At 43.1% G+C, this 7,579-nt stretch overlaps 1 long non-coding RNA gene across 1 annotated transcript; it reads left to right on the top strand.

The window, feature by feature from the left end:
- Positions 1-623: 623 nt before the first annotated feature.
- LOC114593385 (uncharacterized) lies at positions 624-3,130 on the top strand. Its single transcript, XR_013392046.1, has 3 exons — positions 624-738; positions 2,079-2,195; positions 3,027-3,130. It is a non-coding gene; the product is annotated as an uncharacterized LOC114593385 (long non-coding RNA).
- Positions 3,131-7,579: the final 4,449 nt, after the last annotated feature.

The raw sequence follows: 7,579 nt of genomic DNA, 5'->3' as shown, positions 1-7,579 counted from the left end.
GAACGACGACCTTCCGGATGGCAAGCCCATGAACACCGGTAAGATGCCCCCCATATCAACCATTCTATGTAACATTGATGATGTTGACCGGAGCATCAGTCAAATCAGGACTTCCCATGCCTGACAATCCAAATCTGTGAAACTCCACCATGAGGTCACCAGCTGGCCACGGGTTAAACACGCTTTTACTCTCAGCCTCGATCTCCCCATCGGTATTATGGGACATAATAATACTGACTTGCTGTTACAGTAGGCTTTCAATATTTATTTATTTATTTATTTATTTATTTATTTATTTATTTACTCATTGCATTTATATCCGACCTTTTTCTCCACGGAGGTCAAGGTGGCTTCTATGGCTCTTCCTAATTTAATCCTCACAACATCCCTGCGAGGCAGATTAGTCTCAGAGTGAGTGACTGGCCCAAGACCACTCTGTGAGCCACATGATGAGGCTAGATTTGAAGGCTGGTCTCCCATTTCCTAGTCTAGGAACTCAGGCTACCACCTTGAATGTGCTCTTCCAATGCTCAAAACAAAATGTCCATGAAATTAATGTTTCTGTTTTGTACAAGAAGTCCTCTCAAATAATGACATTTTACTCCCCTCTCTTTTGCACAGATTTACCTCCATTTTGTAGACTCTCGGGAGGATATTGCCAGGCCCCAAGGACTGTGAACTGTCCCTTTGGAGAGAATAGATTGGCCTTCTGTGGCCCTAATGCACGCTGCTGTAGGAGTAAGTCATACCCATGAGTTGGTGGTCCCACTCACTTGTGAACGTTCATTCATTTTCAATCCTGATTTCCTGTTTCTTGTTTCACAGGAGGAAGCAGAAGCAGGGCTTTCCTTGTGCTAAAGGAAATAGTCACGGATCAGTTTATGGATCAGAGTAGCTGATGATACACACAGGGCATATTAACTCTATATTTAGAAGCACAAAGTTAGATTCAGTTGTCTGATGCAGCACTTCTAGTGTTCATATGGATGCAAACTGTGCAGGCTGCACTTGCTATGGGCATGAAAACTGGCAGTTCTGATCTAACTCTCCAAAATTTTAAGATAGTGCTCAGTAAGTGAAGATGAGTCAGTTGTCTGCTGCTGCTGAAAGAACACAAGTGTGATTTGGCCACAAAGAGTACCGCTTAATCCTCACCAGACCTCACCTGAAGTGGAAGAATACACCATAAAATACAGCAGAATAGGAGCTAGAAACCTTATGGTCCCAAGGGACCTGAACCAGGGGTGCATCCATCACCAAGGAACACTAGGAAGGCCAAGATGGTGATAGAAATTGCTGTATTTTAGAAATCTTTGAGAAATAAATAGTTTTCTCATCTCCAGCAACTGCAATCTGAGGATGGAGATGAGAAATCATTTCATAGATCCATTCTTGTCTGTGGGCAGTTCTGAACCCAGATTTTAAGAAGGCAAACTACTGATTTGAGTGTCTCCCAAGGCAGTTGAAATTTAAGCCTCCGAAAACTTGTTTTTGTTTTGTTTTTGCAATAGAGAAAAAGAGGCAGGAAATGAATGAATGAATGAAGGAATGAATGAGGTCCCTCCAAACTTGACCATACTATGTAAAATTGATGATGTTGACCGGAGCATCAGTCAAATCAGGACGTCCCATGCCTGACGATGTAGTCCAGTGAGATTCCACCATGAGCTCCTCAGCTGGCTTTTTAGCAAACCACGCTTTCACTCTGAGCCTCGATCTCTCCATCAGTATTATGGGACATAATAATACTGACTTGCTGTTACAGAAGGCTTTGAATATTTATTTACTCATTGCATTTATATCCCACCTTTTTCTCCATGGAGCTCAAGGTGCCTTCTGTGGTTCTTCCTAATTTAATCATTACAACAACCCTGAGAGGCCCAAGGAGACACTGTGAGCCTCATGATGAGGCTGTATTTGAAGGCTGGTCTCCCATTTCCTGGTCCAGGACCTCAAGCTCTCATACTTGGAAGTGCTATTCCAATACTCAAAACAAAACATCAGTCAAATGAATGTTTATGTTTTGCACAAGAAGTCCTTTCAAATGACGAAAATCAACTTCCCTCTCTTTTGCACAGATAAACGTACATTATGTACATTCTTGGGAGGATTTTGCGAGGCCCCAAGGACTGCGAAATGTACTTTTGGAGAGATTACAAACGTCTCCTGTGGCCCTAATGCACGCTGCTGTAGGAGTAAGTGATACCCATGAGTTGGTCCCACTCACATGTGAATGTTTGCTCATTTTTCATCCTGATTTCCTGATCTACACTCTACATCTTCACTGGAGGAAGCAGGGCTATGTTTGTGCTAAAGGAAATAATCACTGAACAGTTTGTGGATCAGAGTAGCTGATAATACGCTCAGGGCATACTAATTCTATTTTTAGAAGTAGAAAGTTGGATTCAGTCTTGATGCAGCACTTCTAGGTTCTGCATCTTCTTTTAAGCAACAAAGATTCCCACTTCATTCTGCACTCACCAGAACTCACCTGAAGTACAAAAATAATGTTGACCGGAGCATCAGTCAAATCAGGACTTCCCATGCCTGACAATCCAAGTCTGTGAGACTCCACCATGAGCTCACCAGCTGGCCTACAGATAACCACACTTTCACTCTCAGCCTCGATCTCCCCATCAGCATTATGGGACATGGTAATACTGACTTGCTGTTACAGAAGGGCTTTGAATATTTGTTTGTTTGTTTGTTTGTTGCATTTATGTCCCACCTTTTCCCCCATGGAGCGCAAGGTGCCTTCTGTGGTTCTTCCTAATTTAATCCTCACAACAACCCTGCGAGGCAGATCAGGCTAAAAGTGAGTGACTGGCCCAAGGCCACTCTGTGAGCCTCATGATGAGGCTGGATTTGAAGGCTGGTCTCCCATTTCCTAGTCCAGGACCTCAGGCTCTCATACTTGGAAGTCCTCTTCCAAGGCTCAAAACAAAACGGCCGTCAAATTAACGTTTCTGTATTGCACAAGGAGTTCTCTCAAATGATGAATATCAACTTCCCTCTCTTTTGCACAGATGAACCTCCATTGTGTACACTCTTGGGAGGATTTTGCCAGGCCCCAAGGACTGAGAACTGTGCCTATGAAGAGATTACAAACGTCTCCTGTGGCCCTAATGCACGCTGCTGCAGGAGTAAGTGATACCCATGAGTTGGTCCCACTCACATGTGAATGTTTCCTCATTTTTCATCCTGTTTTCCTGATCTACACTCTGCATCTTCACTGGAGGAAGCAGAAGCAGGGCTTTTCTTGTGCTAAAGGGAATAGTGATCAATCACTTTATAAATCAGGACATATTAACCCTATTTTTATATGTCTAAATTTGGATTCAGTTTTGATGCAGCACTTCTATAGCAATAGTGCCACTGTATTCTGCTCTGGTCAGACCTCACCTGGAGTACTGTGTCCAGTTCTGGGCACCACAGTTCAAGAAGGACACTGACAAACTGGAACGTGTCCAGAGGAGGGCAACCAAAATGGTCAAAGGCCTGGAAACTATGCCTTATGAGGAATGGCTAAGGGAGCTGGGCATGTTTAGCCTGGAGAAGAGGAGGTTAAGGGGTGATATGATAGCCATGTTCAAATATATAAAAGGATGTCACATAGAGGAGGGAGAAAGGTTGTTTTCTGCAGCTCCAGAGAAGCGGACACGGAGCAATGGATCCAAACTACAAGAAAGAAGATTCCACCTAAACATTAGGAAGAACTTCCTGACAGTAAGAGCTGTTTGACAGTGGAATTTGCTGCCAAGGAGTGTGATGGAGTCTCCTTCTTTGGAGGTCTTTAAGCAGAGGCTTGACAACCATATTTCAGGAGTGCTCTGATGGTGTTTCCTGCTTGGCAGGGGGTTGGACTCGATGGCCCTTGTGGTCTATTCCAACTCTATGACTCTATGATTCTAGGTTCTGCATCTTCTTTTAAGCATTAGAGCCTCAAGGTTTTCCTCTGTGCACAGGGAATTTTGATACCACAGATATTTCGTATGGGTACAAACTGTGCAGGCTGCACTTCCCATGGGCAGTAAAAACTGGTGGCTCTTATCTAACTTTCCAAAATGTTAAGACAACACTCAGTAAATGAGGATGAAGCGGCCGTCTGCTGCTGCTGAAAGAACGCATATGTGATTTGGCAACAAAGAGTCCCACTTCATTCTACACTCACCAGACCTCACCTGAAGTACCAAAGTACATCACAATATCCAGCAGAACCGGAGCTAGAAACCTCATGGTCCCTAAGGACCTGAACCAGGGGAGGAATTCTTGAATGCCAACAAGGTGATAGTTACAGGTAGGTAGCCTTGTTGGTCTGCCATAGTCAAAAGAAAATAAAAAAATTCCTTCCAGTATCACCTAAGAGACCAACTAAGTTTCTTATTGGTATGAGCTTTTGTGTGCATGCACACTTCTTCAGATACACAAAATGGTGAAACAGTGGTACCTCAGGTTAAATACTTAATTCATTCCGGAGGTCCGTTTTTAACCTGAAACTGTTCTTAACCTGAAGCACCACTTTAGCTAATGGGGCCTCCCACTGCTATCGCGCAGCCGGAGCATGATTTCTGTTCTCAGAAATCTGAGGAACCTGAGGAACTATTTCTGGGATAGCGGAGTCTGTAACCTGAAGCATATGGAACCTGAAGCATATGTAACCCAAGGTACCACTGTAGTTAATTCTGCCTTTTAGAAATACTGGAAAAATGAATTGAAAAGCAACTGCAATCTGAGGCTGGAGATGAGAAATAATTTAATAGATCTATTCTAGCCTGTGGCCAGTTCTGAACCCATGTTTTAAAAAGGAAAACGACTGATTTGAGTGTCTCCTAAGTCAAGTGACCGGAAGGGTACAAGATTTGAAAGCTGTTTGTTTTGAGGAACATTGGAGGAGCTCAGCATGTTTAGCCTGGAGAAGAGAAGGTTAATTTGAGGGAGAGACATGATTGCAGCCTCTAAATATTTGCACGGCTGCCATGTGGAAGTTGTTCCATAGGCCAGGACTAGAACCAAAGGGGTGGAAATGACAGAGAAGCAGGTTTTGAGGGACAATTGTGAAGGATCTTGTTATTGAAGATCCTGCATTGAACAAGGGTTGGACTAGTTGATTTCCAGGTCATTTTTGGCTCTCCATCCAGCTGTTAACTCACTGAACATTCTGCTAATAAATCACTTTTTAGTAGGATTATTTTCTTCTCCAAATCTTCTTTTCCTTTCTAAAAAACCACACAAACTAATTTTTATTTAGGAAGGTTTATTTATCACTTCAATTTTTATCCTGCTCTTCTTCCCAAAGGAGACTTGGGAACAGATATCTCTAAGCACTTCATATAGAACTATTCATATTAAACTCTTTTTAATTATGTTATTTATTTGATTTATATACCACCCTTCATCAAAAGATCCCAGGGTGGTTCACGAGATAAACACAAAAGATAAAAGCACAGATCTATAAGGACAAAAAAATTGAAAAGCGATTTTTGTTGCATGCCTTTTCTGATTATAAGTCTCAGATCAGGGCTTTTTTCTCTTCTTTTTACAAATTGCTATCTGTAAGACCCGGTGAACCATTACTTTGTTTTTGTCATTTATTCTTGGCAAAAGAGATCAAAATACAGTAGATAAATAAGGTCCCTCTAAATACACCCATTCAGTCAAAAAATTATGTAATTGACCAGAGCTTCAGTCAAATCAGGACTTTCCTGTCCATGCCTGTCCATCTAAATCAGTGACCATCTTGCTGTCCACGACAAGGTGTCTGTTGGGTTCTGTGCTATGGCAAGGCTAGGTAAAATTGGGGCAAGAGGAGACAAGGTGCAGGCTGCCCTCTGAGGAATACAGCTCTAAAGCTGCTCCATCAAGGAACAAGCTGAATTGGGGGCTTTATGTTGTAGCAGCAGCAGCCGAATAGAAAAACAGTGTGGTGTAGGAGTTAGAGTGCTGGAGGAGGACCTGGCAGATCAGGATTCAAGTCCCCACTTGGCCAAGAAGCTCACCTTGGGCCAGTCACTGCAACTTAGCCTAATCTACTTAACAGGGTGGTTGTGAAGATAAAATGGAGCTGAGAGAATTATGTACACCATATGGGGCTCCTTGGAAAAAAGGTGCAATATAAATATCAGAAAAAAGATAAAATGATAGTTAGCACCACCTTTCCTGCAAGATGCGGTGTCAATTTGAGGGTCCAGCCTTTGCCATCACCTCCTACATCAATGGAGTGTGGGATCCTCAGGTCTCCCTGCGTTTTCGTGTGGTGGAGTCCTCAAAGTCAGCGGCTGCCAGTGGCCCATCCTGACATCCTGATGGGTCAGAGGGTGTCAGCACTGATGTTCCTTTGAGAGCTCTTCTGGGGCTGGGCCTGCATGTCCTCTTCCTTTCTGGTACAGATTCCTTAAATGTTCCACTGAGTCCTTCCAACACTACAGTTCTATGATCCTCCCTCATCTCCTGAAGGTGAGCAATCCGACTCCAGGTTCATGAAAGTGCCATCAATTATAGATTTATTTATTTCTTTTATGCAGGATAATCATCAGTGTGTGATGAAATGGAGGGTTCTGCCAGAAGAGAATCACCAAATGCTACCCGCCTGGTCTAACTCTTCCTGCTTACTGTGGCTTCAATGCACAATGCTGTGCCCTTGAGTGACATCAGTGAGCAGCCCACATCCATGGGCGAGAATGTCTGAGGACTACGCTGATTCTTCTGGATCTTTGCTTCTGGAAGTGTTCCTGATCAATCCATTTGTGAAGCAAGCAATGAAACAAAGATCAGTCTGTTCAGATGATCATCAAATTAAACACATATTAACCTGCAAATCTAAAATTGTATTTTTTTTTATTTTTTGAAAAAGGATCTATGACTAAATCTGACCCTCCTCTGGTGGAAGAGCATAGCCATGACCTAACTGGAGCTGATTATTCAGGAGCCACTGCCTTGTGGGTGCCCATAGGTCACTGGGAGTGGTATTTAATGCTGCTGAATGCACATCAGGTTTATTGATTTCTATGGGTGTACTCTGAGTAGGACGCGGAATTTTCTGAAGGGGTGTTTTCTGGAATTTTGAGAAGGAAAGAAGGAACTCATGCCAGGGAGAGAGTGTAGACTAAAGAGTAGGGAAGGGCTATTGCTGCCTAGTGATCAAGATCCCAGATTCAGTCATTGATCTGGCTCTTTCTTTTCAACTTTAATTTACATACATTAATTCACAACATAGCCAAGTATAATTGCAGATGCCACTTAAAATAAAATACAAGCAGAAAGGGATGTCTAAAGTTCAACACATAGGAACACATATCTATGCCACTTTCAATTTGTTTGTTTGTTTAGACATTTCTCTCCCAACTTTCCTCAAGGAACTCAAGGCGATGTACATCGTTTTCTCCCGTGAGCCCATGTCTCCCAGGTCTTAGACCAATACCACGCTGGTGCCGTTGCCCTTAGTTCCATAGTCACCACTACCTAAAAGGCCCTCTGCCTGCTTCCCTGTAACCTCTCCTCTCCCAATGAAGGAAACGCTAGAAGGTCCTTGGAGCTGGACCTCCGTGTCCGGGCTGAATGATGAGGGTAGAGATGCTCCTTC

This window comes from Podarcis muralis, chromosome 3, assembly GCF_964188315.1.
Source record: "Podarcis muralis chromosome 3, rPodMur119.hap1.1, whole genome shotgun sequence".
NCBI lineage: Eukaryota > Metazoa > Chordata > Lepidosauria > Squamata > Lacertidae > Podarcis > Podarcis muralis.
The sequence above is the reverse complement of the archived record's forward strand: the minus strand, read 5'-3'. Positions and strand labels throughout refer to the sequence as shown.